The sequence below is a fragment of the Geotrypetes seraphini genome, chromosome 8, assembly GCF_902459505.1.
Source record: "Geotrypetes seraphini chromosome 8, aGeoSer1.1, whole genome shotgun sequence".
Taxonomy (NCBI): domain Eukaryota; kingdom Metazoa; phylum Chordata; class Amphibia; order Gymnophiona; family Dermophiidae; genus Geotrypetes; species Geotrypetes seraphini.
In genome coordinates, this window is record NC_047091.1 from 13,629,661 (window position 1) to 13,656,864 (window position 27,204).

A 27,204-nucleotide genomic window follows, 5' to 3' on the forward strand; every position below is an offset into this window, starting at 1 on the left:
AAATTGATTGTGAAGCTATGGGAACTCCTGTTGCATTATTTCAACATGATTATAAAGTGTCACTTTTTTTAAAAACCTATGCGCTCTCTCAGGCCCATGGGCACAGAATACATTACGCCCAGCTGTGCTGCTCATTAGGCCACTTGAATGTAGCAGCCGTGTTAAAACAGGAAGAGACCTATCAAACAATATTGTGATAGTTTCTTTCTTTAATAAAACCTGTATTATTTTAGGCTTCAATCCGGTGTCCTATACCAGATAATCTAGGTCCATGTTTGTCAAGATCTCTCTCACAGATTGAATGGATGAATTGGGAGCTGGCCATCTTAATAGCAGGGCTGGCACTGCACATGCTTTTGGAAGAATGAGTTTTCCAGAACCATCAAAAATTGATTAAAAAAAAAAAAATCATTCAGCAGTCAAGTGCTCCATAAACACAAGAACAGAATGCCTTCACATTCTGCGAGAACAAAAATTAACAATCCACATAGTGCTAGTTTCAGTGCAACTTTATTTAAGAAACCAAATTTCAATACATTACATGGACATTCTCACATGCTACAAAAAGCAGCTTACCCCCCCCCCCAGCCAACTCTACCTGTGATTAACATGGAGCTTTATACTAGCTTTACTAGCTTTATAAAGGTTTGTCTCTACCAGTCTGTTAAAGAGCAAACATTATAAAGAACCAAATTCCAGTGACTGGATTTATTCTTGGGTCAAACTGCAATGGAAACAGCTGTCTCAGACAGTAGCATTAGATCTAATTGTAAGACCACTGATAACCTTACTAGTTCAATTTTTTTGCTTTCATACAAAACAGCATACAGGGTTCAGCAGATAAGTTATTTTCAATATTCTTAAGAGAATCTTTCAGAGTCCAAGATTGAAATCTTACTTTGCTGTAAGTCTGCCGAGTATGAGGAGGTCAAAACATACTGCCAGCCATCTCTCCCCTCTACTGCTCCCTTTCCACCATATACCAGTCCTTCCTCTCTGTCCCACCTCTCCTTCCTTCTCTTTTCCATATCCCTCTTCACAAGTACCTCTTACCATTATTCATCAGCTGCTGTGGTAGGCTTTGCTGATCATACCTGCCTTTCAGTCCTTCTGCAGCTGGCAGGATGGGGCTGCTTTGTATTTTGCCTACCTTGAAGGTAAGAGACTGCCATGAAATGCACGAAACTTAACTGTCTAAGGTCACAACGTAATCTGCCAAAAGAGGGAGGAGACTCATTAGAAAGTTTAACTTGCAGACTGCTTTTTATAGGGAATTCAAAGAAACACAGACAAAGTTTGAGACTGAATATACATTTTAGGAAGAGGAGGAAGAGATGTTGAAATTTATAAGATTGACTTTTATTGGAATTTTTAGAAGCCTGTGCCATGTAATTCAAATATGTGAAATGAACTTGAAAACTGGATGATAAAAGGCAGGTAGGGGTTAACTTGAAGGGAAAGCAGGTAGGGGTTAACTTGAATTTCTGTACTGAGATGCATAAGCCAGGTATAATAAAGGCAGTGTGTGTGTGTGTGTGTGTGTGTGTGGGGGGGGGGGCGCTTTAAACAGTCTGCCAATCACAGTATGCTGCGTAGCATTTAGGAAGCTGGCTGGCATTTTAAAATGATCTAACAGAGCAATTTAAAGATTTGCAGAAGACTAAGATCACATCTTACCCTCTAATACCTTTCCAAACAGATGGGCTTTTAAAGGACAGGGCATGAAAAATAAGACATTTTAACCACCACTATTCCCTCATTAAAAAAGTGAGCTGTTATCATATTCAGACAAGAAAACCCATTTTCCTTCCCTCTCAGTCACCTCTCATCACATGCAGGGCTGCTTCAATCAGAAGCAATAGTAACCTCCCCCCCCCCCCCTCAAAAGGTACCACTACACTGTGCAAAGTAGAGAATGACACGGGGACAAATTTTTCCCCATCTCTGCGAATTCTTTTCCTGTCCCTGCCCCATTCCTGCAAGCTCTGTCCTCATCTTCATAAGCCACAAACACTTTAAAATCGTAAGTGTTTGAGGCTTGTGTGGTTAAGGCAGATCTTACAGGAATGGGGCGGGGACAGTGACAAAACTCACAGGACGGGACAGGGAAAATGAGTTCCTGTGAAGATGGGGAAAAATTTGCTCCCCATGTCATTCTCTAGTGCAGAGAGCTAGTAACAGATTGTGCCCCAACTCTGTGTCATGTAGAACACCAGAAAAAACAAGGAAGGCAACCAAGTCACATCAAGGTCTGTGAGGGGGAAGCTCAAAGTGCCTAACTTGGCTCACAACTTGCAAACCAAATATAGTGTAATATGTCAAAGAACATGTCACATTATATGATGTTATAGGGCGCTCTCAGTGTGAACCCTCAGTGATAGGAACACAGCTCCGACACTTCACTTCTGGGCCAAGGCCATAAGCCTCCACCCGCACACCATCATCGAGCGCCCTGTGTGTGCAGAAATCAAACCAATCAACAATCAAAGTGAGTAAATGAAACTCAACACAAACAACCTGAGCGACCCCCACACAAACCCTGCAAGCCAAACCCCCTCAAAAAACTCACACAAAATCACAAACAAAGTCAAAAACCATACCAAAAAGTGAAAAACATGTCCAAAAGAAACAATACTTATCCAAAACTGTCACACAAACGGAAAAACCGCGCCAGGAGGAGAGGTTCAACCGTGCTGGTTTCGGGAGGAGCCCTTCTTCAGGAACCTGGCCTCCAACAGAACACAAGCAGAGAGGAAGGCTGGAGGGCGGGGGACACCAACAGAAGGTAAGGATTCATTTCCTTTGAATATATCTACCTCTAATTTTAATTCTCTTTTATACACTTCTGGTGCCTTGTTTGACAAAAGTATTATAACTTAACCTATGGAAGATGGTGTTTCTCAGTTTTCAACACATGAACATTACATGCTACAGAGAGATATGAGATTTGTATTTCTGCTGAACTAAGCCACATAAAGGCTGAAATCTTGGAGATGAAAGCAGATGGTCAATAGGATTAATAAATGCTGCACGGGATTTTTGTCTCTATGCTAGAAAGCACATCATTCATACTTGTCTCTGAAACACAAACAACTTTTCTATAAGACCAAAGAAAGTACATTACCAACCTTGGCAGGACTAAAGCAAAACCCCGGTAATGATATGCAATGTTTTCTCTTATGGCTCTCTGAAGCCATATCAGCTTCACTGCATTAATGCACTTTAGAAAAGTTACCTTATCCTCCTAGCTGCAGAACTTGGCTCTCAGGAGATGATTTTCCGCTGAACGGCAGCAAAGATTATTTGGCAATGTTCTGAAGAGGGGACATTTATTTTTAAACCCAAAATCTGTCATTCTGATCACATGCTGCAGCCTGTAGCAAGCGAAATGGTAAAATGGTTATGAGAGATTGAAAGCAACTAACCCAAGAGTCATCAACCCAATCACTAAGATAAACAATCACAAAATAAATTATGCAAATTTTAATTATTCCCTCCCAGCACCCAAATCCCTGCTTGGAATACTAGTGCTATAGATGAAACAACTAGAACTGACAAAATAACAGCATAATTAACTCCTACCTCTGTGGGAGATAGTTTACAGGTTCGGTACATTTAACTCAGCAAGAAAAAAAGGACGTTCTTTCCTCCTCCCCACTGTAATATCACCCCTTCACTGCTAAATCTAACCTTCTCTTTGACAACAGACAGGAGCAGTCTCTTAATACTGTAGAATAAGGGGCTGAGAAACAGAAAAGCCATTATTCAAATCTGGTTTCTCTCCCGCTGATCATGGCCATGTCACTCATTTGATTTTTTTAACCCATCTTCCCAAAGGAGCTTAGAACGAGTTACAAAACAGTCAGCTGAAGGTTTCCCTTCAGACCGGCACTGCCTCGAGATTTTTTTTTAACAGACTCCACTGGCTCTCTAAGCCACATGCCTTGCCGGTATCGGTGGCAAGGCTTACAGCTGAAGCACCTCTAGAAAAATTTGGGGGCGGTGAGGGAAATGGGGGGAGGGACTCGACCCGTTGAGTGTGACACCCCCGAGGTTGAACAGACCCCCGAAAAGGTCACCCCAAGCTCAGTCCGGCACAAGACGGGGACCAGAAGGCCACTAGAACAACTTACAACAGCCCTACACTAAAATGGTTAAGGGGAAGGAGTTGCTGTACAGTGATAGTGAAACTGGGCCTCTTCTCCCTTGAAAAGAGGGGACATGATAGAAACATTGAAGATAATGAAGGGAATAGACTTAGTAGATAGAGAAAGGTTGTTCACCATCTCCAAGGTAGAGAGCACGAAAGGGCACTCTTTACAGTTAAAAGGGGATCGATTCCATGCAAATGTAAGGAAGTTCTTCTTCACCCAGAGTGGTGGAAAACTGGAACACTCTTCCAGAGGCTGTTATAGGGGAAAATACCCTCCAGAGATTCAAGATAAAGTTAGACAAGTTCCTGGTGAACCAGAATGTACACAGGTAAAACTAGTCTCAGTTAGGACACTGGTCTTTGACCTAAGGGCCACTGCGTGAATGGACTGCTGGGCACGATGGACCACTGGTCTGACCCAGCAGCAGCAATTCTTATGTTCTTATGTACACTAAACCAGGGAAGACTGCAACAGCTTACCATCACCTCCTGGAGACTGAGAGTAGACTGAGTGTATTAGGAACTGCACAGCTTGTACTACAGCCAAATGTTTATGTCTCAGTCTCCACCTGCTGGTCAAAGTGAGCTATGCCGGTCTGGAGAGACGCTGAATAATTGAGTTTTGTTAATTTCCCAATGACACATTTATTATCCTCAGAAATCTTATTACGGAAATACTTTAAAGAAATCTTGGGGTTTACCAAACGCAGATTCTCTACCTATTTCTAAGAGTTATTATATTCCGCAGAGGTTTCCTCTGTATTAGGAGTGGACCAGTTAGCTCCAACTGACTTTGATTTAACAGGATTCCTAGAGGAGTCACAAGATTTGATTCAAATTAGGTCCACTATTTTGGTAGTGTGCTTAAATAAGGTAGATAAAACATTAATCATGAAAACTTACTTTCATAATAAGAGCACAACGTTTTGTGGAGATAATGTATTAATACTGCCAGATGTGGCCAAAGCTACTCAACTTGGGAGAAAGGCATTTCTTATGCTAAAATCCAGAGTTTTAGCATTGGAAGCCACATTTTTCTTAGTTTCCGTGTAAATGTTTACTGAAATATCAAGAGAAAGAATTCGATTTTTTGGGATCCTCTTCAGCTTGAACAATTTTTGCAACTTCGTGAATCTCAAAATAAATAACTACTTGACTTTTTGTTTGGAGTAAGAAAAGTATGCATACACCAAGTAATGTTGGATCAAAGTAAGTTATAATTTATTTTTCCTTTTTTCGAAACAACTAATTGATATGATCCTGATTTTCTTCTGAATTTGCTTGTTAAAAAAATTTAAGTAATATTCTCTCTAAACATGAGCTAGATGGAAATTTACTTTTCTTCTGATTAAGAGTTTTCTTGATTGAACTAATTGTTTTAAATTCCATTCCTTACTGTTCTGTATAAGAATTGTTTGAAAATTATAATTTAAAACCCCCCCCAAACAAAACAGTTAATGCAGGTGTCAAAAGCCAACACAGCCTAGTACACAGAACCCTTACCCCCTCTTCTACAAAACCGCGCAAGCAGTTTTTAGCGCAGAGAGCGCCGTGCTGAATGGCCAGCACTGCTCCTGACGCTCACTGAGTTCCTATGAGCGTCGGGAGCAATGTGGGCCATTCAGCGTGGCTCCCCGCGCTAGAAATTGCTAGCGCAGTTTCGTAGAAGAGGGGGTTAGTGTCAATCCTATGTCCTGTAAGAAATTTGAGTGAATGTACTTTCAAAAAACGACCTTCATCGTTCCACGCCTCCCGATAAGTTAGCGCTACAATTAGGTTCTGCACAGGTTCCACAGAAAATGGGGGAGGACAGCCAAGAACAGTTGAAGCAATATGAATGGAAAGGTTGGACTCAAGTGCTTTCCATGGCAGCAATAATGGCGTTTTAGCCACAGAAAGTTTTGTTAAGCATGAATGAGGAAAGTTTAACATTAAAAGACTAAAATCTTACTTGCATAAGCCTTAACAAATGGAACAGATAGCTCTAATTATTTTATGTTTCATTGTTATTTTTGTATGATTTGTCAGTTTGTCATTTGTGCTGGCTGAGAGAATTTTCCCCCTTGGATTGACGGGTAATAAATTTACACTAAATAATATTTTTGTAACATGAAACTTCCCACACAGCAGTTATTTATAAAACATCTTCCATTCATCCTTCGCCAACTTGACATCCTTTCCTTCAACCTCTTTTCCAAACACTATGCTGTGTGGGTTAAAAATTAAGACTAAAAATGTTCGTTATTGCTGCTATCATGGAGACATAGTCCAAATGTGCTCTATGAATATCAGGTTAATATGTCTAGAAAAATGACAGAGGAGGGGAACTGTAGTATGCTGAGCATTTCAAAAACAAGGGCGATGTATCTATCAAGAAATACAGTCATGAACATTCTAGACTCAGTTCAAATATTGGGCACAACTATGAATTTACCACCCGAGGTGCGATATTTAGGTGTGATTTTAGTGTCACGGCTGGTCTTTTCAATCACATATACAAGCAATGGTAAAGAAGATCTATTTTAAATTGAGGTTATTGGGTAATCTCAGAACGTATTTATCTGGAGCTAGATGTCCTTTAAACAGTTGTTTTGTCTAGTCTGGATTATTGCAACCTTGTTTTGCTTGGAGTATCTGCAAACTGCGATACATGCCTCACAAACTAAACTAAACCTTAGGTTTATATACCGCATCCTCTCCATAATTATAGAGATGACCCAAAATTCAATAATTCAAGTTTTGTTTGGAATTTTCAAACATAACGTGTCTGAATTTTATATTAAATTGTAATGGTTAAAAATAGAGTACAAATTGTTGTTACTTCTTGTTAACATATCTTTGCATGCGTTGGATGGCACCGAAATATTTGGTTGATAGTTTTATGTCCATATACGCCGTCTCGAAGCCTACGTTCAGCTGATTGTGGGGACTTGTATGTACCAACTATAAAACAAATGAGTTTGCATACTACCAGAGTAGGCACTTTTTCTTGTATCGGTTCTGATACTTGGAATAAAATCCCATTAAATATTAGACAACAGAGCAATTTGAATACTTTTAAAAAATTGTTAAAGCGATATCTGTTTTGTAAAATGAAATACCTGTACAAGTGTTGACCACTTATATGTTTTAGTTTGGCACTGGATGAGGTGCCTAAGAGGGTTTTATACTAGTTTGTTATTCTATGGACGTTTGTAACTATTATTATGTGGGTATTTTTGTGACCCACTTTGATAAAGGTGGGCTACAAGTAAATAATCTATAAACTAATTCTTTTGCAAAAAGATAACAAAGCAAGTCTAATCAGGGGACATGGGAAAGAAAGTGTGAGTTACAGCAGATCTTCACAGCAATGGATAGCAGAGTAATAGATTAGACCCCGCAGGGGTGTCAAAGTCGGTCCTTGTGTGCCGCAATCCAGCCAGGTTTTCAGGATTTCCCCAATGAATATGCATGAGATCTATTTGCATGCACTGCTTTCATTGCATGCTAATAGATCTCATGCATACTCATTGGGGAAATCCTGAAAACCCGGCTGGATTGTGGCCCTCGAGGACTGACTGACATCTGTGGATTAGAGAATGACACGGGACCAAATTATTCCCCGTCCCCGCGAGTTCTTTTCCTGTCCCTGCCCCATTTCTGCAAGCTCCGTCCTCATCTGCACAAGCCTCAAACACTTTAAAATCCTAAGTAGCAACATTCTAGACTCAGATTGTGATGTCATAATGCCTCATTCCACCAATGCCTAAGCTCTGTCCTCATCTGCACAAGCTTCAAACACTTTAAAATCATGTGTTCAAGGCTTGTGTGGTTAAGGCAGAGCTTACAGGAATAGGGCAGGGGCATCAACAAAACTCACAGGGACGGGATGGGGAAATTGAGTTCCTGCAGGGGATGGGGACAAATCTGTCCCCGTGCCACTCTCTATAATGGAGATCAGGGGAAAAAAAGAGAGTTCCTGCCCCCATGAGCATCAATACATCTCTTGAAGAGGTCCACCATCCAGGGGTCTCCCTTAATAATGCCCTGCTAGTCTAGGGTAGGAAGGGCAGAAGCAATCCTTAGTCACTCCTGCACATGCCAGCTCCAGCTTCAAAACAGGGGCTTAACATCTAGTGGTATCCCAACTTCTAGCAGAAGTACCGCAAGCAGTGCTTTTTTTGTAGGAAAGAAATGTACCAGTACTCATATAGGGAACCTTAGGGGCAGGGTAACTGTCTAAGGCTCCCCACCCCCACAACAGTATACACACCCCTTTCACCAGCGAAGGAGCATATTAAGGGCAATCACTGAAAATATGACACCAGTCCCTAGAATACCAACATATCTTTAACCAGAGAAGCTATGTATCAGCAGAATACTGCACCACAGTCATATATACACAGAACATGAATAGAGACTCACTAAATACAAAAGAAGTGACCACAAAATCTTTTCCAGAGAAAGGAAAATGGTAAAACCAGAGGACATAATTTGTGGTTGAGGGGTGGTAGATTCAGGGGCAATGTTAGGAAATTCTACTTTACGGAGAGGGTAGTGGATGCCTGGAATGCGCTCCCGAGAGAGGTGGTGGAGAGTAAAACTGTGACTGAGTTCAAAGACGAGTGGGATGAACACAGAAGATTTAGAATCAGAAAATAATATTAAAGATTGAACTAGGCCAGTTACTGGGCAGACTTGCACGGTCTGTGTATGGCCGTTTGGTGGAGGATGGGCAGGGGAGGGCTTCAATGGCTGGGAGGGTGTAGATGGGCTGGAGTAAGTCTTAACAGAGATTTTGGCAGTTGGAACCCAAGCACAGTACCGGGTAAAGCTTTGGATTCTTGCCCAGAAATAACTAAGAAGAAAAAATTAAAAAAAAAAAATTTAAATTGAATCAGGTTGGGCAGACTGGATGGACCATTCGGGTCTTTATCTGCCGTCATCTACTATGTTACTATGTTTTTTTATGTTGCTGCTGCCATTATGGACAGATACACAGGGCTCCTTTTAAGAAGCTGCATTAGCGGCTTTATCAAACACACTTTTTTAGCACGCGCTAACCCCTGCGCTAGCCGAAAAACTAACGCCTGCTCAAGAGGAGGCGGTAGCGGCTAGCGCAGCTGGCAAATTAGCGCGCGCTATTACGCACGTTAAATCGCTAACGCGGCTTCGTAAAAGAAGCCCATAGTTTAATACATCCCATATCAGAAAGAATAGGGTAGGCATAAAACTGAGGCATCGAACCAAGTCTATAAATATGTATCAAATGCCAAAGAATAAAGTGGTGAAAAAATTAAACAGCATAAATTTCAACAGATGTATATATAGGCCCTCTTCTATCAAACTGCAATAGCAGTTTTTAGCGCAGGGAGCTGCGCTGAAGGGTCTGCGCAACTCCCGACGCTCACCGAGTTTCTATGGAGCATCGGGAGCAGCGCGGACCATTCAGTGCGGCTCCCCGCGCTAAAAACTGCTATCGCAAGTTTAACCCTTTCAGGACCAAGGGACATATTTGTCCCATAACTTTAAAATCCTATAAATTTTGATTGGGATAGTCTACAGTTCTAAATTTGATATGTACGGATTCCATATGATACTGCCTTTATGTAAACAAACTGGTTCCGACATTCATTCATTAGTGTCGTTGCCAGATTGACGAGAAGATTCACTTGCCACACTGTCCATAAGCCAGAAGTTTGATTTTTAAAAAAAAAAAAATAATGATATTTCACAAAAAAAATCAATTTTTTGGCATCTGCAAGCCCTTTTTACCATAAAAATGTCATCAAAACCACAAAAATTGGCCTACGATCCTTATGGTCCTGAAAGAGTTAATAGAAGAGGGCCATAGTTTCTTAAGCAATTGAATAAAAGAGGATTGAAAAATAAAAAGTGTCAGTAGATCATGCTTATGCCTCCACTGAAGTCTGCCTCTTACACATCTCACTTTTCCACAGCCAACACACCTATGGCAACAATTTAAATGTATTTAAAGATCCTTCAAGAAGCAATATCTCATAATTTAAACCCTAAAACTAGGTTTGTAGGCAGATGGGATAGGTGACCCTCAAGGGGAGGAATTCTGATGAAAGCATAACTCTTTGTAAGCCTGACCTTGACCGGGTAAGCTGGGAGTGACCGAAGAGTCCAAGAGGGACCAGTGTGCTCAAGCTCGACGACCAGCCATGATCACGTAACTGGAGAGTCCATGGAAAAGCTAGGGGCCAATGTGCTCAGGGGGAATGTATGAGTGACCGGAAATCGAGGGGCCAGTGTGTTCAAGGGGAATATCTGAGTAACTGGAAAGTCCCCAGAGACTGAGGGGCCAGTGTGCTCAGTGACTGACTGCTGACAGGAAGATCCACGGGGACCAGGTCCGGTGATATTGTGCTTCTGATTGACCAGTGCACCGGCATCCTGGCTGATGGTGACTGGTAAGTTACCTGCAGAGGGACTGAAGGAACCGGTGGCTCCCAGCAGAGAGACTGGTTTTGTTACCAGAAGCAGAGGTTGGAGAGGACAGATGGTGACCAGAGGGACCAGCACAATCTTTGGTGGCCAGATTGACCAGGGAAGTGTGTTCAGAACAGCCTGGTTGTGTCTTGAAGAGCCTGGTAGTGAAGTGTATCCAGAAAAACCTGGTGGTGGAAAGAAAAAAAAAAAATGTGACCAGAGGAACCTAGTGATAAAGTGACAGGAAGTAGCAGTTTCACTTGTCACAGCACGGTAGCTAGTTTTAAGAAAGGTTTGGACAATTTCCTGGAGGTAAAGTCCATAGTCTGAATTGAGACAGACATGGGGGAAGCCACTGCTTACCCTGGATTGGTAGCATGGAATGTTGCTACTCTTTGGGTTTTTGCCAAGTACTAGTGACCTGAATTGGCTACCGTGAGGATGGGCTTCTGGGCTAGATGGATCATGGGTCTGACTCAGTAAGGTTATTCTTGTGTTCTCAAAATAGATATTAAAGTCATGATGTCATCCTTCCACTGGAAAATCACTACACACACACATTCAGAACATTACTATACCTTAATAGCACTAACTCCCAGAACATGAAGAGCTATGTACTACCTCCTGCGTGAAAAGACAGCATTGTAAATATTATACTGGGCCTAAAACTCCAATACACTACTTAATGGGGTGAAAAAAAAATGACTGCAACAAGATCTTCGCACAGGTACTCCATGCTAGCAGAACACCGCACCTTGGTCACACATGAATCATACATCACTCAAATGTAACACAATAAGGGATATGAAGGCAAAATACTGATCTGGAAAACGCAAGATGTCAGACTTGGCACACGATACTAGAGAAATTGCAACTGAAATGCAAGATATCAGAAATGCGCATTTCCAAAAGCTCCACTAAAACTTGCTATGCAGGGGGGGGAGGGGTCACGTGATGGCAGCAATCTGAGCAGATGCCTGGAGCTTCCTCTTCCCAAACTCCGCCGTTTTCAGCACAAATATCACTGCGCGTGTGACTTTTTGTGATAAATATTACAGGAACAGTTTATTGAAGGCTGTCGCGCACAGAACAAGGGCTCTATTAAATTCTAGACTAGTTCGGAGGGGTGGTATGCCAGCTAAGACCCCGCACTCTAAACTATGAATGAGATATCCAGTGGATTTCCAGACAAGACGACACAACAGGAGAACAATACAAAGGTGAAGGCACTGGAGAAACAAATAAAGACTTTCGAAGAATGTGTGGAAAATCAAGAGAATAGGGGCAGATATTGTTCCAAATTGTTTGAGAGGGGTATAAGATTTGAATTACATACCCGGTGTGTGTGAAGATCACACATAACAAAACGTTCCTGTTCAACTCTCCAGTCACAGTGCAATCCTCCTTGGATAATCTTAAGTAGCCTGGGAAGTGGACTATGTTTTGACACATGCAGGAGAGGTTTCTGACCTTTTTGTGTTTTTCTGCATTATGTCCTCATATGCTTGAATTAGTCCTTATGATGCTGCACGTAGGAGCCATTTGGCTGATGCTGGTGTGCCGATTATCACCTCAGGCTCTAACTCTGGATCTTTTATCCTTATGCTATTATGCTGTTATTTGCCTTTTAAGTTTTTCTTTCTTCTACATCACTGTAGTTTTTTTTTTCTCCGATGTGGTATCAAGACTGATAGTTGGGCTGTGTTTTTATCCCTGTTTCATTTTTAGTCTTGCTTTGTACCTCACATGCATATTTTGTTGTGTTTCACTGCTGCGAACATTGGTGATATATTGTGCATAATTTTCTTGCTTGGAGTAAGGGTGGTGAGGGGGCAGACACTAGTGTATGAGGAGATATTCAGAAAGGGGAGGTTAGGAAATGGGAGTTGTTAGGGGTATTGATGGTAAGTGTGATGGATGTCTGTGAGAGTTTCTTAGTAAGCATGTTTGGCAGTGGTACAAGTGGGGGTTTTTTTTTGGAAGAGAGGTCCTGACTTCTTTTAAGGAGGGTTGTTCCGATGTCTCTGGTAATGGGTCTATTGTGGAGTTACCTTTTTCAGGTACTGTCTCACTACAGCAAATCATAATTGGGGTGGCTTAGCTGGGAGGCCACCCCCCCCCCCAGCTTGTGCAGTTATTCTATGGGTACTTTAAGGCTGGCACTTTATTTTTGAACTGGGACTTGGCTGCACTTAAAAAAACATAATCCGGACAAAATAAATTTGAGTGGTAAGACTACAATGGATTGTAAAACTGAACCATTGTGAGTAATTCAAGGACTAAAAAACTTTTCCTGTTAGTCTTACAAGACTCTCTTCAACAGATTGAGGAGAAATTAAATGAAATTGATGGCAGGTCTGAGATAGCAGCCATTTATAAGTATACACAGCACTTAAATTAGCACTTTATGAATGTAATGATGTTATGTGTATTATGTATATTGTGAAATTTTAAATAAATAGTGTTTAATAAACAATTGATTTAAATTTAATAAGAGGGCATTATATATTTATTTATTACTAGTCTTATAGCCCGTTACATTAACGGGTGCTAGAATATATATGTGTGTGTCTGTTTGTTTTTTTTTTTCTTTCTCTCTCCTTAGTCGCTTTCTGTATTTGTCTGTTTTTTTTATTTTTTTTTCCTTGGCTGTCCACTACCACCCCTTGCCTGCTCCCCCTGTCCATTCTCCCTTCCTTTTACCTCCCCTGTGTCCTCCACCACCCCATCACTGCCCACCTTATCCAGCAGAAGCCCTTCTCCCTTTGTTTTACCTCCCCCTGCTCCCCCTGTCCAGCAGTAGGCCTGTCTTTATTTTTCTGCCCCCCCCCCTGTTCATCAGCACCTCTTCCCCTGTCCATCAACCCCTTTTCTGCCCTCCATTTCCGTGTGTTGCAGCATTTCCCTCCCACCCCACTTCCCTGTGCAGTATTTGCCTCCCCCCATACATTGCTTCTTAACTCCATGCCCTACTTATGTGTTTTCCGGGTTTGGCTGCCGCGGCCTGCAGCCGCCGCGGCTGACATTTGACTGGGGCCGCCGTGGCCAACATCCGACTTGGGCCGCCGCGCCGCAGGAGAAGCAGTGCCCAACTTAAAACCCGTAAGGGCGGTCGAAATCCAGCTCGGGGGGGGGGGGGGGGGGAGGAAGAGAGAGAGTGGAGAGGCGGCGACCGCTGCGTTTTTGAAGAGGGAGCAGGACAGATCGTAAGCCGCGCATGTGCACTTCCTATGTGTCGCTACAGCTCGCGGAAAACCGGCGCACACATAGGAAGTGCGCATGCGCGGCCTAGCATTTTATTATATTAGATTACATGGAATGTAGACAGGGTGCATTCCCCCCATGAAGCGAACCAACATTCTTGCCCTCTGCAGAGGAAGAAGGCTGACGTCTTGCTAATGGAGACACATCTTATGGCTCTGGAGCACCTAAAATTGGAGGACTAGGTGATCAACATAGTTTATTCTTCCTTTAATGGCAGACAAAGGGGGGTAACTATAACATTCCATAAGAGGCTTCACTGCTTATTACATAAGTTGATTCCGAATCCAGAGGGCAGATTTGTGTTTTGGGTGGGTGAACTCACGGGAGCCAAGTACGCCATATGGACCAAACATACTCCTATAAATTTTTCTCACACTTATTGTCTTAGTTCCCTTTGGGGAATATAAGCTTATTGTGGGAGGAAATTTAAATATAACCACTAACTCTCAACAGATTGTAGCCCCCCCTAATCTAGACAAATAGGGGCAGAAGGAAAAGGAGTCAATTTTCTTATGGACAACTTGGGGCTCCTGGTGCTCTCTCTACCCAGATGAACATGATTTTACCTTCTATTCTCCTGTGCATAAAATGCATGCAATCTCTTGCTCAGTCTCTTCTTTCTATCACAAGAGCGGCAGGGATTGATGGAATGCTGCCAGACCCCTGGTGTGGGTGGACTTCGGTGTGCTTAAAGATGCAAAATCGGCCGTTTGAAGGATGAATCCGACCCTGTATCTAGATCCTAAGTTTAAAGCTTTCTTGCAGCAGCAGTGGGATTACTATATTCTTGAAAACCACCTTGAGGATGTCTAACCTACTTATTGTGAGGCAGGGAAGGTTGTCCTGAGAAGGAAAACTCTGGTATACAGTGCTTGAGGAAGGGGGATTGGGAGTTCTTATCTCTAAGCAAACAGCTGCATTCACTTTGGGAGAAACACCCGTTGAGAGCACTGTTAAGAAACAAATCAGTGCCCTTTTAACCAACCTTACAGCCCGAGATATCCAAGTATAATCTATTAGGTGGGCTAAAACAAGGCAGGAAAGCTGTTAGTGGGCCTGGTGAAGCAGAGGGAAGCAAAGCAAATAATTACATGCATTAACAATCTTGTGGGTTAAAACAATTCAGAGCAGGATATTTAGGCTGCCTTTGGGAGCTTTTATTGTCTCTTTTATGAGAAAGGCTATTGTGATATGGAGTAAAGAGATGCCTTTTCAAAGATCTGGACCTCCCATGCCTTGACCATGACCAGAGGGAGTTCCTTAATACCCCTGTTTCCGGGAAGAAGATAATGCACACAAGAAAACATCTTAAATTTGCAAAAGTTTCTGGACCCGATGGCTTGGTATCTGAATTTTATTAAATTTTGGAGGCAAGATTGGAGGCGCAATAGGGATAGCCCGTGGACAACTGATTCCTGCTAACATTGTGGTGTTGGCCAAACCAGAGCGAGATAAGGAACATCTGGAATCCCATAGACCAATTTCCCTGTTTAAATCAGGATATCGAGATATTTGCATCTATCATGGCCAAGCGTCTAGAGTGGGTGCTATATCTTATTCATACAGATGACAGGCTTTATCCCAGAGAGATAAGCATCTACCAACATTCTAAGGGAGCTGTCTGCTCTGCAAGCTAGAGGGAACCAGCCAGAGGATGCTATCATAGCTGATAAAGCGTTTGATAAGATACTAAGGGATTATCTTTTCTGGGTCCTTCCCTAATTTGGCATAATTGGTGAGTTTCTGGAAGGACTGAGAACTTCATAGTGGTCCCACTGCTCAAATTCTTATCAATGGTGATCTAACTCTGGTATTTCAGCTTCACTTGCCAGGGCTGCCCGTTATCATGATCTTTGTTTTCACTGGAGCTCTTATAGTTTCAAAGATCAGGCAATCTATGGATACTGTGGGTATACGAGCAGGCTCCAAAGAATATAAGATCAATCTTTTTGCAGATATGATGCTTATTTTCTTGGAAAACGCCACTCTGGCAATTCTCAAGTTAGTTTCCATCATTACTTGTTTTGGGTCTTTTTCTGGTATTAAATCAATTTTGATAAATATGAGGCGCTGGCAGATTCTTCTGGCTGTCCTTTTCCTCTGTTGTGGTCTAAGGGTATGGGGTCAAATACCTGGGAATTTATTTGAATTTGGACATAACAGTTACATATAAAAAGAACATTCAGGATAAGCTAGATCATCTAAAATCTTTATGCAATAGGTGGCGGGAGCTTCCTTTGACCTTTCTGGTCATAATAGTCATGCTCCCCAAGCTGCCCCTTTGGGTTGCTGGGAGGAATCTTTATATAGGAGATTGTAGGGCTATCCCTGTTACTACTTTAGACCTGTGGTCTAACTTAGGTTTTAAACACCATTTCTTCCCACCTGACGCTTCTTGGAATTTTTTTTGTTACAAGCAATATATGTTCACAAGATCATCTTTTACCAACACTGAGGCCCCTCACCTCTGAATATGTGTAGGTGAAAGACTGCATCTGTAGAATTTGGACAATGCGTGCCTTGTACCTTATCTTATCTGGATGATTTGTGGCTCCATCTGATGCTGGCAAGCAAGCTTTTTCGCCTGAATGGTCTTACAAGGTGTTATTGATGGGCTTAGATTGGGACCAGACTATCAGAAACCTATCTTGTAGAATTGGATGGGGGAGAATCCACCAACTTAAGACATTGGCAGAAGCTTATGCTACAAATGACTCACTGGGAGCAGGCTAGATTTCAGCATAGTGGGAAAGATAATCATAAAGCTTGTTGTTTGTTAAGGAAAAAAAAATGTGTTCTTGACATTTGGAACTCAGGAGTCTTAAATGTGTGTGTGTGTGGGGGGGGGGGGGAATAAGAGGGTCCCAGGCTCATTAAAACTTAAAAAAGCTTAAGGTATGCAGAGCAGTGTTCCCGCTAAGCTGCGTTGGCCTGCGCTCGCGCACAAAATATTACATCGCAGCGCAAAGTTTCTCTTCACAGCGCACACACGCGTCGTTAAGGTAAGGGGACGCATTGGGGGGATTGCACTTCCCCACAATTGCCATGCTTCGGTTCCTCTTCTTCCTTCCTTCCTCCCCCCCCCGCGGGACCCTGCGGCACCATCAACTCTTACTCCCTCTAATGTCGGCCCTGCAGCTCCAGACTTCCTCGCACCTTCTCCCCTCCCCCTTTGGATCGCTATTATTTTAAATGTTATAGCCGCGGAGCTGTATCCATCAGTGGAGATGTCTAACCTCGGCCTGCCCCGGAACTCTTACTGCAACAGTGACTTCCTGTTCCTGCCTAGACGGGCGTCTGCTGCAGTAAGAGTTCCGGGGCAGGCCGAGGTTAGACATCTCCACTGATGGATACAGCTCCGCGGCTATAACATTTAAAATAATAGCGATCCAAAGGGGGAGGGGAGAAGGTGCGAGGAAGTCTGGAGCTGCAGGGCCGACATTAGAGGGAGTAAGAGTTGATGGTGCCGCAGGATCCCGCGGGGGGGGGGGGAGGAAGGAAGGAAGAAGAGGAACCGAAGCATGGCAATTGTGGGGAAGTGCAGAGCTGCAGGGAAGAGTGTTGCGGTACCCAGCTGGAGGGAGAAGGAAGATGAGGGAGGGAATTAAAGGAGATGCCAGGGCTTGGAGCGTAGGAGGAAGGTATGCCAGTCTAAGGGAAAAGGAAGGGGGAGATGTGAGAGCATGGAGGGGGAGCGAAAGATGGAAGAAAAGGAAAGGCGAGAGATGCCAGAGAATCAGGGAAGGGGAGATACCAGACTATGAGGAGAGGTGTGGGAGAGGGAAGGCGAGGAGAGAGATGCCAGACCAATGGGGTGAAAGGAGAGATGGAAGGGGGAGGCATACAGTTTCTGGAAGGGGCATAGAAGGAGAGAAGATGCCATATAGGGGAAGAGAGACGGCAGACAGTGGATGGAAGGAAGAGAGTTACAAGAAGATGAGGAAAGGAGAAACCACAGAAGACAAAGGTAGAAAAAAATTTCTATTTATTTATTGCTTTAGGAGACATGTGTCACTGTTTCTGTGAAGCATTGTATGCAGAGTCCAGCTTCTTGCTGGTTCAATTTAACCTTTGTCTATGTATTTTTATTTTATCCCCCCTTTTACAAAACTGTGAAGCGTTTTTAGCACCAGCCTTGGTGGTAGCAGCTCTGATGCTCAGAATTTTATGAGCATCAGAGCTGTTACCTCCGTAGCTAAAATCCACACTACAGTTTTGTAAAAGAGGGAGGGGTTAGTTTGTGATTACATATTCCTTACTAGGCGAAGGTGTTTTCTGTGTTCTGTGTGTTCGAAAGACATGGTTTTCTGTTAGGATTGACGGTGTAGGATTGATCTGTGCTGGTCTGGCTTGTTTAGTTTTACAATGGGTGTATTGATGTACTGCTCACTGCAATATGTAAGATGCTGCCTTTTCCTAGGTACTCATGTGTGACGTGTGGTTTGTTACTAAAAATCATGTTTTTCTTACAGATGGGGGGGGGTGCCAAAAAATGATGGGCCCCGGATGTTACATATGCTAGGTACGCCACTGTATGTAAAGATACCAGAAAGCTGGCGTAGCAAAAACTTCTAAGTTTTGAGTATTTAACCCTCCCACAATCTCACGGGCACTCGTTTCAAGTTTATTGAGATTTTGATTTAAACGCAATATCAAATATTTTCAATGCGTATAACAAAAATAAATTTGGGGAAATAAATAAAACCATTTGAACCAGTGTTCCCGCTAAGCTGCGCTGGCGTGCGCTGGCGCACAAAATATTACATCGCAGCGCACACGTTTCTCGTCACAGCGCACGATCGGAAGAGGCGTACGGCAGATGGCAGGGCGGCGAGAGGAGAATCGGGCGAGTTGGCTCATAACTTGCTGGCGCCCGATATTTTTGGCTCACGGTGAAAAAAGTTTGCTCACAACACCCGCCCGCTTAGAGGGAACACTGATTTGCAGAGTGCTTTCTTCTAATGTTCATTTTCCAGTGTTCAAGTCATGTGTTTCATAGGTATGGGAGTGAGGAGCCTTCTCCTCTTTCTTATCTCATTTTTTCTTCTTAGCTATGCATCTTTACCTTTTTCACAATTTATGGCCATTACAATAGTTAACATGTTATTTTGAATGTATTGGTCACCTGCTTTTATTTTGCAAGCATAACACATTATTCTACCAGTATTTTTTATTATCTTTCAATTACTTGACTTTCTTGTTAGCCCAGGCTGTTCTTTAGGGTTTATGATTGTATAAATGGTTTTTGTAATGTGAACAGTTTATCAATAAAGATTTATACAAAAAAAAATTTGCTAGGCAGCCGTCAGATTGTAGGTCAGCACTATTCAAGTTAGAGTCCTGTTGTCCTGAAAAAGTGGTGCATTTACCACAAAACGCTGGCTCATATCAGGGGTCAGTGTGCTGATGTTTATTTGAAACACATTTATAATCTGTATTTTTTTAGTGGTATTTCAGCTTCACTCAGTATAGATTAACAAAGATTTTTATGTCTGTGATGTCTTGTCAGGTAGTGCACGTTGAACAGTGCTCGCCTACAATCTGAGGCTTTTTCCTTTGTTACTGTTTAGTGTAATAAGGGGTGTCCAGCAACTTTTAGTGAAGTGTGATTTTGTTAACTTGGATATTTTGATTCTTCTACACCCTCAAATTTGTTTCCAAAAGCTGACATATTCCAATTAATTTCTAAATAAAATACTTTTTTCTACCTTTGCTGTCTGAATATTTTATTTTTCTATTTGCTCTGGTACCAGTTTGTTTTTTTCCTCCTTATTTTAGAAGTCTCCTGTCCATTTGATATTTCTTCTCTTTCCATGTCCACCATTCTCCTCCTGCGACCTTAACCATCCTAACATCTCCCCTCTCTGCCTTCAGTTTCAGAATCAGCCCTCAGTGTCCCGACCCCACCCTTAAACATTCCATCTTTGTGTATCTGTCTTGCAAGTTTCTATCCCTCTACCTGTGAGCAACATTGCCTGTGTCCCCTATTCCCCCCCTATGTCTGGCATTGCCCCCCCTGTTCCCATCCTCACCCCCATATCTAGAATTGTCCCTTTGTGTCCACATACCAGATCCATGCAGCATTTTCCATTTCCTGTCCCTATGACCCACTGCACATCATTTCCCCTCTGCTTCTATTACCTCCTTGTGTCACAGCTTCTCCCCTCTCTTCCATACCAATGTGTCTCTCTCCTCTCCAAGCAAACCCAGCTTCTCTCTCCCTACCCTTCCAGCATCTGACTCACCTGCATGCCCTCCTTCCTACTGTAGGCTCAGAATTTAACTCCTCCTTACTTCATCCCTTTGGCTCAGTACCTTTCTCCCTTCCCTCCAGGCTTTAGCTCACCCCTCCTTCCATGGGTTCAGCCCGTACCTCTCCCCTTCCTGTTGTTCTCTCAGTAGGTCTGGCACCTCCTTGTAACTTACATACTCCTGCAGTCGCAGTGATTCACACACAGACCAACTCAGGAACTTCCTTCTGCCTGCATCAAACTGTCTTTATTGCAACTTCCTGTTTAGTGTCAAACAAAGTTGCAATGGAGGTCGGGACGCAGCAGAAGGAAAGCCCTGAGCCAGCCTGTGTGAATCACTGCCTCTGCAGGAGCATGTAAGTTACAAGCAGGGAAGGAGGTGCCAGATCCACGGGGTCAGTACCACATAGAAGTCCAATCTGCTGAGCACCTGACCCCAAGTCTAATGTTTTCCTATAAAGAAAATATGAAGAAACAAAATCAAAACATTTTGGTGTTTGTTGGTGAATTGTTTTTTTGTTCTTTTTTTTAAATGGCCCTGGAAGAACGAGAATAGCTCCAGCAAGAAAGAAAAAAGTACAGAGTACCACAAGTCGAGTAAAAAGAAGGCCAAAAAGCCATTGATGCCATCAGTAAGGGCAAAGGCTTCAAAATTGCCTACAGGCCTCAATGGTGAACATAAGGAATTTCTTGTTAGAAATAAAAGGTTTTAAAAGAAAAAACAACTAAGATGATGATAATAATAATGAAAGTAGTAAAAAAAAAAAAAATGAAGACAGGAAAGCAAACTTGACTGGACAAAGTCCAAATACGTCTTTTCACTCTGCAGAAAATGAAAAACTGATGACCTTGCAAGCTGGTGTCAGGCGGGAAGGCACTCGTGCATGCATGGTGCGGGCAGTCTTAAAGCTTTCTAAAGCTTAAAGTGACAGCACACTTTAGCACTGTCCATACCGGGCTCTGTGGATGATGTCACCCATCTGTGAGAATTTGCTGCCTGCTTGTTCAAAGATAAATATAGTTTGTTTCGCTAGTGTTTGAAGAAACAAAGCACAATCATCACAATTTTGATATGGACAAAAATATGTCCCTTTGAAGGCACCACACTCCTGTCTAACATCTTTCTGCCAAATCAGTTTACCTTTTGATAAGCTATGTGAATGATTTTCATATTTATTTCAATTGTCTTCCGAGCACTGGAGAACACTTAAGTTTCTTTAAAACATAGCCAGTTTCACACTGTTTATAAGAAATGTCTGCAGTCATCTCTTTCAGAAAGACATTCCCTGAGTCACTCTATTTTACCCCACAGCTTCTGTGTCTGAATTCAAGAAGGTGTGGAATAGGCAAATGGGATCTCTTAGAGAGGAAGAGATAATGGTTACTGCAGATGGGCCATTTGGCCTTTATCTGCCATCATGCTTCTATAATATATGTTCAGAAATGCAAGGTTATGATAAAAACCTCATTTTTTAAAGCAGGACTTCCTCGATGAGGATTTATAGAGGTATTGTGCTGTAGGGATTCTGCAAATTCAAACAAAAGAATTGTTTTATTGTTTAGGACAGTGTGTATGTGGTATGAGTGTTCTCTGCTGCCTGGGTGAGGCTTTCCAATTGAATGCTGCCGTTCCATTAATTATGATTGGGTTTAAATGATGATTTATTCACAAACCACTTTGTACTATATAGATTAAACAAACATCCATTTAATTTGTACTAATAATGAGTGTCCATGATTAGCTTTTCTTTCTTAGTCCATTGTAGTTGAAATATCTGTGATTATATAAATTTTGTCTTTTGTTTTACATTTTCATTTATAGTCCATGCCTGTCCTTGGGTGTGGTCATATCTGTGCCCACAAGAAAGCATCTCTCTCAATGGCCACAGAATTCTCAGATTTTACAATATAAATTACATATTCCTGCAAGAGATAAAACAAAAAATTCATGTTTTATTTTGGATGAGCACTGACCTGCAATTAAACAGAAACATCTAATATCCCCTCCTAAAAATACCAGGTAACTATATTTTAAAGAAGTAACACTTCCCAGTTAACTGCCCATCAAATGCTCTGAAAAACCTGAATAGCTGTCTCTTGCTCTGCATAATTTTGATATTATGTCATAAAGGGAAAGAGGTAGTTTCAGTAAGAAAGGATCTATTATAATCACTAGAACTTTTGAGAAATACAGAGCTAGTCCAAATGACAGACTCAGACTGTAAACCCACTAGGTACAGATAAAGTCCCTGTATATAAAAAGAAAGAAGTATGTGAAATGCATGACTCTTGCCCTGAACAACTAGATTTGGCATGTCTTTCTTATAAGCACAAATTTACAAACCTCATTTGGTTATCTGAACATAAAGTAATGTGTTCAATTTCTAAATGTTCTGGTGGGAACAGCAACACTGCCCTCTTATGGGCTTATGGGAATGTTTTCAGATGCCTAAAAATGCAATGCCAGTTTTATGACTTCTAAGAATATTTATTCCCAAATATTTTATGCATTCTGTTAATTGTACTCTGCTACCGAAAAATCAATCCATAAATGTGTGAACAGTAGCTGAATTATACACGTGATTCATTACTGCTTTTGCATAGAAATTGTGCTATCTGGTTTGCTTCCCCAAATAAACTGGGCTTGGAGAAGATGGCTTACCATGTGAGCATTCAATGAATTATCTATAGTCCACTTCTTTAGCCAAAATAGGCATCAGGTGATCATTCTGTGCTACAGAGCTGACTGTCAAGCTCATATATTGCATCTGTTAAAAAATAAATAAATAAATAAAAAATTGGATGCCATGAACAACAGAACACGACAACTTTGTAACTTCTAACTACTAGATCAGAGGTTCTCAACCTAGTATTCTGGACACACCTAGCCCTTCAGGTTATCCACAATCTAATCTAATTTAATCTTCAATTCCAGTATCACACTATACCAGTAAAGGTTCAAGGAATTTTACAATAAAAAGAGCCCATCCAATCAAATTAGGGATTTACAACAGCTTAATACAATCTTGTACAAATCCCTAAAATCTATCAAATAATTTTTTTTTAGCTTCTTAATTTATTTAAAGTATTTATAGCCCGCATTATCCTACAGTTCTAAGCGGAATCTCATAGTCAGACTCTGCTCTAATAGTTATAGGTAAGCTATTCCAAACTTCAGTGGCAAAATAAGTACACATAGAATGGAAAACTTGCTTATATTTTCTACCTTTATTGGATGGAAGTTTCAACAGAAATGTATCGTGCATTCTAGATGAAGGAAAATAAAAAAGGAATGAGAACAAAAATAAGAAATTCAGATGAACTAGCATGCAAAATTTGAAATATAGTGCAGTGGTCTCAAACTCAAACCCTTTGCAGGGCCACATTTTGGATTTATAGGTACTTGGAGGGCCTCAGAAAAAAATAGTTAATGTCTTATTAAAGAAATGACAATTTTGCATGAGGTGAAACTCTTTATAGTTTATAAATCTTTCCTTTTGGCTAAGTCTTAATAATAATATTGTAATTTATAGGTAAAGGGACATATGATGAAGAAACGGTTTTATTTTACTTTTGTGATTATGATAAACATACCAAGGGCCTCAAAATAGTACCTGGCGAACCACATGTGGTCCCCGGGCCTTGAGCTTGAGACCACTGATATAGTGCATGCTAATACAGAGATTAGGTTCTTACCTTGCTAATATCTTTTCTAGTAGATAGGTGTATCTTTTTGGACAGTAGGGTATTCTCCCCATGCTCGCTAGACATGCAGAAAGAATCCACTCCAGGTTTTCAACTCCATCTCCTTCTCCAGAGGGCTCTACTACCCTCTTCAGTTTGTATTAAAACAGGCACTAGCACTATATAGTAACAGATAAGGAGGAGGAATATGGGGAGACTCCCTGATCTACAAATCTGTTTAGCTCTGAACGTAAAACAAACATGTTAAACATTTTAATGAACAATCGAAACACTGAAATAACCATATCAATCAGAATATTTATGGAGCTCAGTCTCCCAATGAATTATAGCAATAGATTATTCCTCATACCCTGAGGTCTGACTGACATCAAAATCTCAGTTTTGACTCAACTTCTGATTGAGACAGCAGGCAGGTGCAGAATTAACTGACAGGGCAGGGTTCCAGAATGACACACCTATCTACTAAAAAAGATATTAGCAAGGTAAGAACCTAATCTCTTTTTCTAGTGCAATAGGTGTATCATTTTGTATAGTAGGGAAGTACAAAGGCAATTCCAGAAATCTAGGGTGAGATTCTGCGCCTGTTCGTAACACTGAGGATCCAAAGACTCTGCCCTTCCATGTTGCCACTTCCATTCTGTAGAGCTTGGAAAACGTATACAGAGTGGCCCAGGTCGCTGCCCTACAATCTCTCCAGGTGCAAATGCCCGAGCTTCTACCCATGAAAAGGCTATGCTTCTTGTGGAATGCGTTTTCAAGGAGACTGGCGATTGCTTGCCACAGGCAATATATGCTGACGAGATAAGCTACCATATCAAGATGGGTACGGATGGCTAAGACACCGGTTTACTGCATCTAGCCTAAATAGTGAGCACAAACAGATGATCCAACAGTTGAAACTCACTGGTGACCTCTAGATAACATAGGAGGACTCTCCTCACATCCAGCTTTCTTAAAATCCGGACCTTTTTCTTTCATCCTGTGGTCTGGAACACTGGTAATCTTATCTCTTGATTGACATGAAATGCCAAAATGACTTTTGGCAAAAAGGTTGTAACCATGTGCAAGGACACTCCCACCTCCGTGATTCTGAAGAATGGTCCCCTGCACGAAAGGGCCTGCAGCTCTGAGATTTGTTTTTCTCACGTAATAGCTACGAGGAAAACAATCTTAATGATTAGATCCAACCAGGATGCTTCCTGAATAGGCTCATACGGGGCCTGACTGAGGCCTTGCAAAACCATATTTAAGGTTCCATGACAGAAACAGTTGTTTTTACTGGCTCTCTGAGCCTCAGTGCCCCTTTTATGAATCTGGCCAAGTCTGGATGCAAAGCTAGAGGAGATTTACGTTCAAGGGCTCTGAAGCACGAGAGGACTGCCACTTGGACCCTGAGACACCACTGCTAAGCCTTTGTTGAGATCTGCTTGGAGGAATGCTAGCACCAAGATCAGAGCACTAAACAGCTCCACTTTCTCTTTCATGTACCAGTGTTAAAACTTCTCGCATCCCTTAGCGTAAGCGGACAGAGTCATAGTCTTCTTGGCTCTGAGGAAAGTAGCAATGACTACCTCTGAGTATCCTTTGCGCTCTAGCGCCACGTGCTCTAGAGCCATACTGTAAGATCAAAGCAATCTGAATCTTCTATAACCAATGGGCCCTGAGATAGATCGGGCTGCACCTGCAGTTTGAGACACTTGTCTCTCTGAAGATGCAATAGGTCCACTTTGACTGATAAACCAGTCCGTGTTCTTGTTCCTTTCAGTAGCCATCAGATTGAAAGTTGGCCACACCCATAGAAGAACTGTAATGCTGCTGCTGCGGATAATGCCCATTTTCCTAGGTCTAAGGTCTACCTGCTGAGGTAATTGGCCTGGACATTATCCACTCCTTCTACATGTGCTGTGGAGATCACCTGTTAGGTGAAGCTCTGCCCACTGAACAATAAGTGGCCTTCCAGGCTCAGCTGTGCACTCCTGGTGATTGACATATGCCACTGCTGTAGCATTGTCTCAGAAAACAGACCACCTGTCCTTCCAGATTCTTCTGCAGCTTCTGTAATGCCAGACAAATGGCCTGAAGCTCCAGTATGTTGATGGACCACTTTCTCTGGGAAGCCAACCACTGCCCCTGTATTGTGCGTTCACTGTAATGGCATCCCTAGTTGAACAAGCTGGCATCTGTTGTGAGAATCACCCACAAAGTTATCCTGATGAACATACCCCACAATAAAGACTGTGGATGAAGCTACCAACCCATAACTGTGGTGGGATCCAGAGTTCAGGAGAGAGTCGTTTGAAGGGAATCTGTCTGTGGAGACCACCGAGACAGCAGCGTGTTCTAGAGAGGGTGCATGTGAGCCTTCACCCAAGTGACGTCATTTATAGTGGCCGTCCTAGAGCCCAGCATTTGGAAGACAGTGCCACACAGATGGGACTGGCTTGGCCATTAGTCCCATTATCTGCATGCAAAGATTCTTTCTACATGCTTCTGGAAGATAAGCCCAGCCTTCTGCCTTGTTGAATAGCACTCCCAGATATTCCAAGGATTGGGATGGAACCGGTTGGCTCTTTCCAAAATTCACTATCCAGCCTAGGCTCTGTAAAAGCTGGACCACTTGAATCACTGTTTGTTTTCCTTAAAAAAGAATGGCAGAACCCTGATCAGCCAGTTGTCCAGATATGGGTGCACTTGCAACCATGCCCTGTGGAGATGCGTTGATATCACCACCATCACCTTGGTGAATATGTGGGGGTGCTGTTCCAACCCAAAGGGGCATGCTGAAAACTGATAATGTCTCTCTAGCACATGGAATCTCAGGAATCTCCTGTGTTCTGGAAATATGAGAATGTGGAGATTGGCTTTTGTCAAGTCTAGGGAAGCTAGAAATTCCACCAGAGCTACCACTGTGATGACTGCAAAAGCATGGAACTTTCAGTGCCTTTTTGACATATGTGAGATCCAAAATGGGTCTCCAATATTCGGAGGCTTTCTTGGACTCTACAAAGTATATGGAGTATCTGCCCGAACCAGATTCTTCTGGCAGCACTGGCTCTATGGCCTGAATTTTTAAGAGTCTCTGCACTGTTGCTAAGACTGCATGATTTTTCTGGGCACCCCACCAGGAAGAAAATAAACTAGTCTGTTAGGGGATGTACCCTCCCCAAATGATATCCAGCACCCAGTGGTCTGATGAGATCTAACATCTGCCCTCTAAAGGACAGCTTACTAAGTGTAGCCTTGAATGCTAAATCTCCCACTCATTGCCAAGGCCAAGATGGAATAAACTTTGCTCATAACTCCGATATAATATCATATAGTGCATCAACTATATAATCCACCCCTGACTGAAGCTGGGGGGAGGGTTGTCATCCACAGAGGGACTCCTCCGCA

At 42.2% G+C, this 27,204-nt stretch overlaps 1 protein-coding gene across 3 annotated transcripts in view; it reads right to left on the reverse strand.

The window, feature by feature from the left end:
- Positions 1 to 507: 507 nt before the first annotated feature.
- HNRNPR (heterogeneous nuclear ribonucleoprotein R) overlaps positions 508 to 27,204 on the reverse strand; it is a 160,173-nt gene continuing 133,476 nt past the window's right edge. For 2 of the 3 annotated variants that reach the window (XM_033953569.1, XM_033953567.1), the window contains exons 13-16: positions 23,333 to 23,373; positions 22,769 to 22,874; positions 3,236 to 3,374; positions 508 to 1,212 (exon numbers count right to left, since the gene is read on the reverse strand). The gene's annotated coding sequence lies outside the window, so the exon portion shown is untranslated. Of the gene's footprint in view, positions 1,213 to 3,235; positions 3,375 to 21,843; positions 22,030 to 22,768; positions 22,875 to 23,332; positions 23,374 to 27,204 lie in introns of those variants that run through there. The other variant, XM_033953568.1, reaches the window with a different exon arrangement.